The sequence below is a fragment of the Mus pahari genome, chromosome 5, assembly GCF_900095145.1.
Source record: "Mus pahari chromosome 5, PAHARI_EIJ_v1.1, whole genome shotgun sequence".
Classification (NCBI taxonomy): Eukaryota; Metazoa; Chordata; class Mammalia; order Rodentia; family Muridae; genus Mus; species Mus pahari.
The window spans coordinates 23,140,088-23,152,421 of NC_034594.1; the positions used below are offsets into that span (position 1 = coordinate 23,140,088).

The 12,334-nt window shown below is 43.7% G+C and overlaps 1 long non-coding RNA gene across 4 annotated transcripts in view; it reads right to left on the reverse strand.

The window, feature by feature from the left end:
• Window positions 1-609: 609 nt before the first annotated feature.
• The window catches only part of LOC110322466, a 46,088-nt gene continuing 34,363 nt past the window's right edge, over window positions 610-12,334 (reverse strand). For all 4 annotated transcript variants that reach the window (XR_003843921.1, XR_003843919.1, XR_002380568.2 and 1 more), the window contains one exon: window positions 610-867. This is a non-coding gene — a long non-coding RNA (uncharacterized LOC110322466). The remainder of the gene's footprint in view (window positions 868-12,334) is intronic.

Below are 12,334 nucleotides of genomic sequence, written 5' to 3' on the forward strand. Positions count from 1 at the left end.
ACCCAGCAGAGATGTCCATCTTTTGGTTTGGAAGCATAACTGTACGATATCAACCTTAAAGTACAGACATCATCAATAAAGACGTCATCTATCCACAGTTCCTGCCGTGTCTAGCTCTCCGTGGTTACAGACAGAGGGAGTGCCTGCCATGATCTGCATCTGCCACTGAGCTAACTAACCATGGTTATCTCTAACCCTGACTTCTCCCCCCTAAATCTTTGCTTCTTTCCCTTGGCATGCCACTTCTACTCATAAAATTAGTGAATCACCATGGGCCATGATCAGTTTTGTTAAATGAAGGCTGTTGTAAAAATGTGTACAAGAGGCAAGTAACATAGTCCTCAGCCCAAGATACCATCTCCAGTGGCAGAGCAGGGTGCAGAGGTGGGCTGGGGGCGGGGGAAGCTAACAAAGGAAAGTTGCTACATGTGTATCTATGTCGTCAGTGGCGTTTAATAGATACATACTGAACTAAATGACAGACATCAGGACCTAAACTTCCTCTGTACAGAACAGCGAGGCTTCTAAGACCATACAGTCTGTGCCACAGCCATTTGGTGCCGTGTAAATACACTAACACTATAAACCATACAGAAAACAGTGGGCAGGTCTGTGTCCTATAGAACTTTATTCATAAGAGTACGCAACAAGGATGATGTCCAGGGACCCTATTTGCCAACCCCTGGATAGGACCAACTTGGAGGAAAGTCTTGTCCAAAGCATCATTTCTTCACATGAGCACTTTCTGTTGGGGTAGGGCCTTCATACCACTTGATGAAGGCTCATACCTAGGCACTCTGTCCCTCTCCCTCGATGTCATTGATAAGTGCCAATTGGCAGGAGGAGCATCCTTCCATGGCAGTTATTCTGAAAGACAAAGCAGGGGCAGAGATTAAAGCCAGACCCAGGTCTTTGTGCTGTGCTCAGCATATCAAGTGGTCCTCTTCAGATCGGACTGTGTTGGCTGTACACCTTCAGAAAGAGACAGAACTATTCTTTCATTGAACAGTCTTCAATGCGGGTGTGGGAGGGCAGGTTTACGAAAGGCCCTTCTGAAACGCCTTCTGAAAGAAAATCATTCTCCCTGGCACCACGGACTCTTTCTCGTGTGAAGCTGCGTGATCACTTTTCATGTCGTTCCTCAAGCACCCCATGGCACCCATCCATGTATTAGGCTAATAACTGCATGAAGCTAGTTAAAAGGAACCAAGCAATTATTTTAATTAGAAGAGAACAAAAATAACACTCCTGGCTTCTGTTTTAAGGGGCAAGAAGGAAGTAGTCAGGGTTCAAAAAGATCCCACAAAATATTTTTTGTGAAAGGAAAAATAATTAAGGCCAAATTTAGAATGTACTTGCAATAAATGGGCCAAATAAAATGAATGCCCCACTGTGCAGCCAGAGCCCATTCACAGAGAAGAGCCTCAGAAAGCCCATTTTTATGTGATACCATCTTGAGGACACGGCCAATTTTACACAGTGAAAGTGAATGTCTAGTAGACTTTAATGATCCTTGTGAATCCCTCACATACCCTCTTAAAGAGTTTCTGTGTAAACTCTTTTATTAATAAGAGACAGGGGCAGGATCTTGTTCAATTTGCCTTTTAAGCAGGACTCTCTTTTTTGTTTGAATTTTTAAATTGCTCAGGAGAAATCTACCTTCACAGAAGAACCCTGTTGCTAATCTATTCAGTAAATGGTGGCATCCATCATAAGAAGATTTTTAATAAGTGGACTGCACTTGGTTACACAGGGAGAGCACTAAGATACAGAATTACAGAATCCCCCCAGCCTTGGCCTCCAACCTTCAGGCAGATTGTGCAGGTAGACCTCTTACTTCCACCCCGGTCTTATACAAAGAAACAAAATGAAACCCAGCGCGGACAGCTGGCTGCTGTGGTCTGTGCTGTGTGTATCTATAAACGTTACTTGAACAACTACCCCCCTCCTACACACAAACACCCAGAAAATTCCAGATCCATCCAGATCACTGGGGCCAACACTCTGCCACAAGCAGTTCCACATCTGTCTTCTCTCCCAGACAAATCGTGGGCAGAACTACGAGCCAGCAGCCCCAGCTGGATGGAGACAAGGCTACCTAGCCTAAGCTTAGTTATTATTCAAGAGTGGAAAATGCATAGACAGTTTGTTGTAGGAAGAAAGATCAGCATGAACAGAAGCTGGGACACTAAGAACCCTGGCTCACAGACGGCTAGCAGTAGACACAGCCAGAGTAGAATAAGAGTAAGCAACCAGAGACCAGAGTAGCCAAGAAAGCAAGCTGGGGAGCCAAGGCACAGGCAGGTGCTGTAGTTTGAATATTGGTGCCTTCTCAGGTTCCTGCTTTATTCCAGTACTCGGTCTGGATGCTGATCCACTCTTTCTCAGGCACTCAACTGTTGACTCTTAAATGGAATTCTGGCCATGTTAACCTCTCTCTGAAAACTACCTACTGACTGCTCTTCCAGAAGACTCAGGTTCAAATCCCAGCACCCACACGGCTGCTCACAACTGTCGGTAACTCCAAGATCTGACAACCTCACACAGACATACATATAGGCAAAACACCGACGCACATAAAATGGATATAAATAAATTAAAAATAAAAATAAACACCACCGACCAAAAGCCACTTAGGGGAGGAAAGAGCTTATTTCACCTTACATGTGCAGGTCCATCACTGAGGGAAACCAGGCAAGACCTGAAGCAGAAACCTCGGAGAATGCTGCTTACTGGGCTGCTTCTCGGGCTCGTGTTCAGCTGGCTTTCTTATACAGCCAAGGCCCATCTGCCTAGGGAAGGGGCAAGCCACTGTGGGCTGGGCCTTCCCACAACAGTCAATTGAAATAATCTCTCACAGATATGGCCATATATACCAAGACTGCAGCGATTATTCAGTTCCCTCTCCCAGGTTACTCTAGGTTGTGTGAATAAAAACTCTTTAGCAGAGTGGTTTTGCCCATACAGACTGTGACATTGTTAAGAGGTGGGGCCTTTGGTTAAAGGCCTCCTATACCTTCATGAATGAGAGTAGTGCCCTCATGGCAAAACAAGCAAACAAACAAACAAACAAAAAGGCACAAACTGGCTCTCTACATCTTCCACCATGCAAGAATGCAGCCAAGACACCATTTATAAGGCCCTAACTGGACACTGCAGCTGTTGGCACTTGAGACTTTCCCCACTTCTAAAACTATGAGCAATAAGTACCTTTCTTGTATTTATAAACTATCCAGTCCCTGATCAAGAGTGAGGCTGTGAGGCAGAGTACTTGCCTGGCAGGCAGAAGGTTCTGGTTTGATCCTCAACAGCACGAAACAAGAAATTCTCTAGTCTAAGGATTGGATGTGCTAAAGCAGCCTACACAGATAAAAACTGCAGGTCGGGCTGGAGAGATGGCTTAGTGGTTAAGAACACTGACTGCTCTTCCAGAGATCATGAGTTCGATTCCCAGCAACCACATGGTGGCTCACAACCATCTGTAACGGCATCTGATGCCTTCTTCTGGTGTGTCTGAAGACAACAACAGTGTACTCACGTACATTAAATAAATGAATAAATCTTTTTAAAAAAAATTGCAGGTCATAGGTGAACGAACCAGTGCCCAATTACATTCGCATTGCAAAAGAATACAAAACCAGCTCAGGGTTTTCAGTAAGGGGTTAATGTGATCAGCTGACCAGGACGGAATCCAGCCTATTAGTGATAACAGGTTGGCCCTGCGCTAGGGTGACACCAACGGAGAAAGGAGGGTCCTATACAGCATAGGACTGGAGCCTGTTTTTAAAATTATTTCTCAGGAGAAGTGCCTGAAGCATCAAAGTCAGAGATTAAAAAAAAAAAACAAACAAACAAACAAACAGCTTTGAAGATTCACCATGAGGACCATGTTTTGGCTGATGGTTCAATCTCTTACCCCGGGAGGTTTCTCCTAATGTAGGCTTTCTTTTAAACCTACATGGCCATGGCTCGTGGCTTCCAAAATCAAAACGGAGTAACTAATCCCAGCCGCTGACATAAGCGTATACTGTTGAACGGCGTTTGGTAACTCAGCAAACAGTCCAGTTTTACTTTCCTATGCAGACCTCATACAGAGCCAGCTTCCCACTTCAAGTCTAAGTTAAAATACACAGGCGGTTGAAAGGAGGGAAAGCTGTGGCGAGCGCTCAGTGTACGCTCTTAGACTGCTCTGCTGAACTAGACTTCCAGTGTGTTCCCTAGACTTCCGGTGTGTTCCCGAGACTTCCGGGGTGTTCCCGAGACTTCCGGGGTGTTCCTTTTGACCGAAATATGAAGAAAATATATCTCTTCTCTCGCTTTACAGTCTGAACTTGATGACGTGACAGACAAGGACATTACCAAAAATTGTAGTCACACTTAATTCACAGACATCGTTATAAGAGTGCATATTGCCAAAATGAAGAAAACATATGCAACGGGATGTAAAATAAAACCTTCACATCCAAGTTGGGTTTCATCCAAAATACAAGGTTGGTTAACATTCAAAAAAACCTATTGGAAAAAAAGAGAGGAAAGCAGGCAGGGACTGTGTTGGGTAGAAGAGTTCCTGTGGAAGAGGGCAGGAATGGAGTGTGCAAACAACTAAAAGCTGTTGTGTATGTGTATGAAATGGTGAAAGTGTGAGTGAAACCCGCTGAATAACTTGTCACACGGACAGAATAAAGAGGAAAGGACATACCACCAGTGTGCACGCAGGGAGTATTTAACTTATGGTAACAATGTCAATGCAGAGCACTGGGGAAAGAGGCCTTTCCTGTGATCTGTGCAGAAGCGGACACAACAGAAGGGCTACCTTGGTCAGTGCCATCGGCCAGGAATACAGCCCTGTGGTGTAGAACATTTGGCATTCACAGAATCTTTGGGATTCAGTCCTGGTCACAAGAAAGAAATACCGGACAGGGAAAATACAGAAATTGGAGAACGGAATGAAAAGAGGCGGAGGGGTGGTGGAGTGAAGGCCATGTAGACTGTGTATTTAAAAATAGAAAGTGAAATAGCAAACTTACTAGAAAANNTTACTATACTAGACTATTTACATTACATTACTATACTATTACTAGAAAACTTAATATAAAAACATTAAGATGCTTTTATAGCCCGGAAATAAGGAAAAAACTCTCTCCAGATAACAAAGGTACCAACCTTAAAGAAATTAACCCATCCACAGAAACTGTAAAGAAAGTGAAAAGACAAGTTCAGAAGGCTTGTAACATCCTCAACACTTGAAACTTAAAACCATAAGAGATGCATATGTAAATTACATACACATCTCATACAAATCAGCAAGAAGAGATGAAAATTCAATATTAAAATAAGCAGTCTGGGCTGGAGCAATGGCTGGGTGGAGAAGCACACTTGCCTCACAAGCATAAAAACCTGATTTTGAATCCTCATCGCCCACTTATGGGCTAAATGCAGCTTCCTGCACCCCAGTACGGTAGAGCCAAAGTCGGGTGGATTCCAAGAGACACTGACCAGACAACCTAGACAAAAGAGTGAGCCTGAGGCTCAGTGAGACAATCCATCTCAAAAGAATGAGGCAGAGACTATTAAAGACACCCCATGTTCTCCTCTAGTTACCACATGCATGTGGTAGCATGCAGAGAGAGAGAGAGAGAGAGAGAGAGAGAGAGAGAGAGAGAGAGAGAGCAGGCAACTTGAAAAGAATACTAAGAAAAGACAACAACCAGAAGACCTAAAATCCCCATGCCAGTCTACTGCATGCTGCCAGAATGACTAGTAAGCACGGACAGAGCCTCCCCCGGAGCAGCCATATTCACTGCTCAAGACTGACACGGTCTCTTTGGAAAGGTATGCATACTCAGCGTTATATACGAACATTGAACAGCTCTGCCCTACAATTTAGTAATTTCCTGTTCTGTGTAAATATAGACTAAACATAACGCATGCACATACTCAGCAAGATGCGCTCAGGAACGCCTACAGGAGAGCTCTCTCAAATCATCTAGAACTCAAAACAACTGAAGCATTCATGAAAATAAGATGGTCACACTTTTGTAATATATGGTATTTTGTGGACAAAATAAGAAAAAAAAATTTACTACAATTGTAGCCAACATAATATTGAGAGAAACATGGATGAATATCTATTCCATGTTAAGAATATCTTGCATAGCAAAATAATTTCTTAAATGACTATCTCCCGTGTGGTTCCTCTCATATGAACTTCAAAGAGAGAAAGAGGGGGAGAAGAAAAACAAATCTATGGTGTCAAAAATTAGGATGTGGGTGCCTTTGGGGAAAAAGAAGATAGCATTTCATCATAGGAGCAATTGGGAATATCAGTCATTGATCTTACTTTTCCTGTCGTGGGTGGGCGTGGTTAGGGAATGTGTTAATGTCGGATCAATGCGCTGAATGCCACATTTGCGCTCTTCACATCTTCCATATGTGGAACTCCAACGAAGCCCTAATTTAAACATTCCAAATGTTCTTTTTTGCTTCATGATGTCACTCAACATGTGTGTGTGTGTGAAATAGATAGAAAACAGGAAGAGTGGATTTAGCCCAGCTAGACTCAGAGGGAGAGAATGTCTTACAATGAACTGAGAGAAGAGAAAGAGAGAGAGAGAAAGAGAGAGAGAGAGAGAGAACTAAAGATTCGACGTAAGAAAGATAAGGACAATATAATGGCAGTTAGTACAGAAACTTATAATTGGTTAACATCATTGGAGTGGTCAGTCACAGTGGAAATTCTGTATCACACCCTTTCCTGAAGGCTTAGAGACCATCATGCAAAGGGGAAGAGGAACCTTTTAAGAGCTCAAGGTCAAAAGCAACCAGAGCAAAACAATGCTTGTGGACATGATGTGACCAGCACCCCCTTGCCCCCCTCGCCCCCACGCCACACACAGCACAGTGGTTGCCTGCGTGAGACCAAGCCAGATCACATTCTAACGTGTCTATTGACTGTTTGCAGCTTCTAAAGGAAGAAGAGTTGGTTTTCTTTAATGGTGTGATCCCAGATAGGTCAACCAACCAACATCCAGTAGACCACACCACCACCACCACCACCACCACCACCACCACCACCACCACCACCACCACAAGTATATAAACAGCACAAATGTGAATCAGTTGGTTATTTAAAAAAAAAAAAAAAAAGACTTGAAGTTGAGAGGGGTAGACAGATATGGGAGGAGTTAGGCAGAAAAATATGGAATAAATATGATCAAAATATATTGTATGTATACATGAAATTCTCAAATTCATAAAATTGTTATACTTAAACAAAAACTAAGAACAATCATGTAGGGTTTGCTAGTATGCAAAATGAGTTTAAAAAGCAACAAATAGAGACTCTGTACAAAGCGCTTGCTCATGCAATGTATACAATGTATATCTGAACAAGCCCGACCCTGAGTGACAACACAGCAAGAGCTAGTGAAATCCAGCTCCTCCCCCATACCAACTCCAGCAGCCAGGATGGAATCTGCAGTTACACGGAAGTAGCACTGCATTACAAAGCCTCCTGTGCATACAGGCAAATGCCCACCACCAGCCGGGGGTCAAGGGGATATTTCCCCCTTAATATAGTGTTTCACAGTACGGTTACCTAATACCGAACAGCTCTCCAGTCTGCCTAGTGTTCGCACCTCCACTCCAGGCACCTGGCTGAATGCTCTGAAGCAAGTTATTGTTTTAACCTGGGGAGGCAGCACCTGTAGGTCTGTATTTAAGTTACACCTTGTGTTTCTAAAAGGTAAATGCAAGGAACATGATCAAAATTGTTCCTAACACTACTGTTTTTACAACAACAATCTATAAATATTCGAAAGAACGCAATATACGTGTGAAATAAACAGAAGGGATGACTACACCGAGCTAACTCATGCAGTTCTAGAGCTTAGAAGCTTGGCTTTCAATTGCTGCAGTTTTAGATATGAAACATTATGAAAGAAACACAGACATTATGCATCAGAGTGATTGTCCTGTGCACTTGTATACCTTATATAATTTTTTTCCTGGCTTTTTACTTCAAGAAAATCACTAGCTAATGACATTTGAGACTTTGGAAATTTTTCCCAAAAGCACACTGGAGTTCCCTTGGGGAGAGAACTGAGAGTGCGTGAATTTTTTTTTCCAAGATCATTAACAGATATTACAAACCAATTCAAACTGAGCATTTTCTTTGCAAATTACCTTTAACTTTTAAAGTCATTGAAGAAAGAAGAGGAAGGGAAAAAAGACAGTGAGTGATTTAATTTACTTAACCTGTCTACAATTTTCAGCTTTGTGCCTCGTCGGCGAAGCTTTTCCAACCAAAAAAAAACATACATATATCTCTAACTATCTCTAATAGATATATTTTTCTAAATTACTACATCATATGAGTGATATTTCCAGAGAGTAACATTGTTGCGGGGCGGGGGTTGCTTTGTTTTTCATTTAGCTACTTGCCCCGAAATTGGGAATGTTTGTCCTATTCATATGTTTAAGATAAAAAATGAAGCTCGACAGAGCCTATCTAAGGCTTAATTAGGTCTATTCAGTAATTAGCAGGCTTGTCCTCTCCTGGGTGTGCACATAGTAATGTTTTGGTTGTCGGTGTACCGTGTGCCTTATGGAAGGAAAGGAAGAATTCTTTTATCTCATGATCAAACCCTAGTTTCCAGGCTAAAACGCTAATATTTGGGTGAGCAGTCCCTCATACCAAGATTACATCAGGCCTGAATCTTATTTGCATATCTTCCATTCAAAGAACCCCCGTGGACTTCAAGGGGAGTCTCCTACAAGGATCAGCTACATGGGAGTTCTGACAGGTTCCAGAGCAGAAACTACACCACTCACTGCTCATGCTAGAGACCAAAACCATGACGCAAAACTGAAGGATCTCCCCTGCCTCTGCCATCCCATGCTACCTGTGGGAAATGTCCCTGCTAACCACTGTGCCGGCTTCTCTGACTGCTACATAGGAATATTTGATGAGAGATGCTTCATTTATAAGAACGTGCATTAATAAGAATATTCTTTGCATTTGTTGCTCAACAAAGACTTTTGAAAGCTCAATGTTGTGAGGTGCTACAAGATGTCACTCTACATTTTAAAGTGAGAAGACAACACGAATTAAACAGAGAAATTCCATATCCCTCTGAATGTCCATTAACAGCGACACTTCAGGACACTACCTGAAAAACGTTCTACTTAGAGAAGGAGTAACCCTGTTATCAAGGGTAGAGGGGCCTTGGCATAAGTACCGGGCATCATTTGGATGCCAGGCGTGATAATTATTCTGTTTAACCCTCCATTATATACAGGGTAGATGATATCACATCCATGTGAAAGATGGATTTAAGAGAACTCTACTCCAAAGCCCTAGGGCAGGAAGTACAGAAAGAGGAACCCATTCTCCCAGTACCACAACCAACACTTTTCTGTCTGCCTCAAACTCACAGGTGATTTCAAATGCCAAGTTCATAGCCTAGCATTCTGATGGAGAAGCAGACCCTTGGACTGTGGTCTTTTAATTTAAGCTCAGACAAAGGGTACTACACTCTACACCTGGATGATCAAACTGAGTAAGTTGGTTGCCCCAGAGGTTTCTCTAACCTGCCAGGAAAGACTGACATAGATGGAGATCTACACTAGCTAGTCTGCGTACCAAGGATGTGTCACAAAATACTGACACACTTCAGAACTTCAGAAGTGACTCTTGGGACCATAGCAATTACTTAGACAAAAGTCACAAGGCACTGAATGTTCCAAGATGATGGTTATCTATGGACAGGCAACTCGATCCAAAATCGTCACAGCTTCAAAACTTGTGTTGGGATAGGGGGTAGGGTAAAACTCCCATTGATCCACTTGGCCTGTGCCCCAACATCAGAACTTTGGAGACCTGATAAAGTCCGCTGTGGATATGTAGGCCATAGAGGAAGAGTAGAAGGTGACCTCCTGTCTGTTCAGCCAGAATATAGCATTCCAAACTGGCTGCCTGCGAGTGGTCATCGCAGAGGTCATAGCTTTTCATACATGCCTCTCTGTTCTCTTCAGACTTTCTCACCGACAGGTCCTCTGAAGTCAAGGGAAGGAGCCCAAACAGTTCCTAGTGTGGCCACTGGAAGCCTTTCCCCAGGACTCAGCTCTGAGAGAGCTTAACAGAACTGAGACACGAAGTTCAGGAATGCCTGTGACATATGTGTTCTGCCTGAATCTTTCATATGTCAATGAACAACCTGAAGAAATGTGAATGCCTACCCAGGCTACTATGCTGGGTGGTGAGAAGGACAGGAGACAGGTTCCATCTAAGAAAGTACTTCATTAAGGGAAGTACACAGGGAAGTCTTTCACACAGGGGAGCCTTACCCATACCTCCTCCTTCCACCTTCAGCTACAAGGCAAAACACTACAGTGTTCTCATCACTGTACTTGGGTCGCTCCATGGGAATGATGGATCTCTCTGTCAGCAGATGTTCCAGTTGAAGTTTGGAAATAAAGTAAAACACAAGTGGATTCCTGAGCACACCTTTGTTCCCTGGATGAAACTCAAAACTCTTGAGCTTGAGCAGAAACCACGTAGAAGGTCACTTGTCCCCTACCTGAGAACCTCTCCATGTGGCATCCAGAGACAACACCCATCCCTCCCATGTCCTGGATCTCCCTGTGTCCTGATAGCCTCCTGCTCTCCAATCCTGACTCAGAAAGACCTGCTGTGGTTTCTAGGCGTGGATTTTTCCAAGCCCATCCCAAGGGATTTCCTTCGGGGCTATCTCTGGTGCGAACGAGGACAGTCTCTCTGTGGGTCCCTTGTGAACTATCCATTTCCCTAATTCGGGAGGAGAGCGGTCATCCCTGCACTGTCCCCTGTTGGTCTCTAGGGAACGAGTGGTGCCTTAGCTGAGTTCTGAATGCTATCATCCCAGCTGTTGCAGATGCTGAAGCAAAAGGAAAGTCAGTCTCAGCCTAGGTAATAGAGCAAGACCTTATCTCTAATCGAATCAAATTTTAAAATCCCTAGAGGGTCGCCTTAAAACAGTGCATCCGAGATAAACAACACAGCCCTCAGTACTTGATTGCATCTGCTACTGTTGGCCACGCTGGAACTGGATCAGAGGAAAGTTCTCCAATGCTGCTCTCCCCCAAGCTCAAGCTCTTTCCCTGCAGTTAACCTTCTCCATGCCCCTCCACACACCCCATACCCTCACGCCCCAGCATACATACACACACACAGTCTAAAGGGACCATTTGCTCTTATCCCGTTGAAATAGCCTACACGTTGGCACATCCTGCCTCCGAGGACATACAACTGACCTGGTCATCGAATGTCCCCTTGCCATCTATGTGTGTTGTGGCTGTGAGCTCTGCGTTCCTTAGAGCCAGGTGTGACTCTCTTGTTGTTGATGGGACTCTATTCCTAGTCAGTAGGGGTTGTGTAACAGCCCAGAACTTAGTTCTGTTACCTAACTGATTTCCACTTGAGAGCGAAGGATGGGAGCCAATTTAAATCTTTATTATTCTTTAACTTTTTTTTCTCCTTTATTTTCAGATCAGGAGAGTACTACAGATTATTACATCACTCTAAATGGCGAATAATAGCAAAGGCAAACATGCCTCCCTGCCCTACCACATCATCTTGCTCTTGAGATCACCGTGTACGGGCCTAGCACATATCTACATTGAGGTATAGTGCACATAATATGTAGCGCATGGGAACCGCACTGTAACGCCTCGTAGGCCATTTCGTATGAATAAGGTTGGGATGGTAGGAGGATGTAAACATATAACTGTATCTTTAATACCCATCTATTTTCCAAACCTTTCTCAGGTATGTTACTCTAAGCACTTTCTAGAAAATACAGGTGTACTTTGGCCAGAGGACCATGTTTGCCTTCAGTCACCTCCACTTCCTGTTATGACTTCTGCTGCTGCTGCTGCTGATGATGATGATGATGGTGGTGGTGGTGGTGATGATGATGATGGTGGTGGTGGTGATGATGATGATGGTGATGATGATGCTATTGTGGGATTCGACGAGATATTTGTGTGTGTGCTGACATGAAACACATTGCCTCAATCCTGCTAAGCATTCTTTATCACTGTGTTCTACCCTAACCCCATCTTTCTGCCCATAAACATTCCTACTGCCCATATCATGCTGGGATTGACTAGACAGTGACAGATGCCCTCTCTTTCTTCCTTCTTTCCTTCCTTCTTTCCTTCCTTCCTTCTTTCCTTCCTTCCTTCCTTCCTTCCTTCCTTCCTCCCTTCCTCCCTCCCTCCTTTCCTTCTTTCTTTCTCCCTCTTTCTTCCTCACTTGGTTCTGAGGGTGTAGTGGCTATTCCTGGTTGTCAAC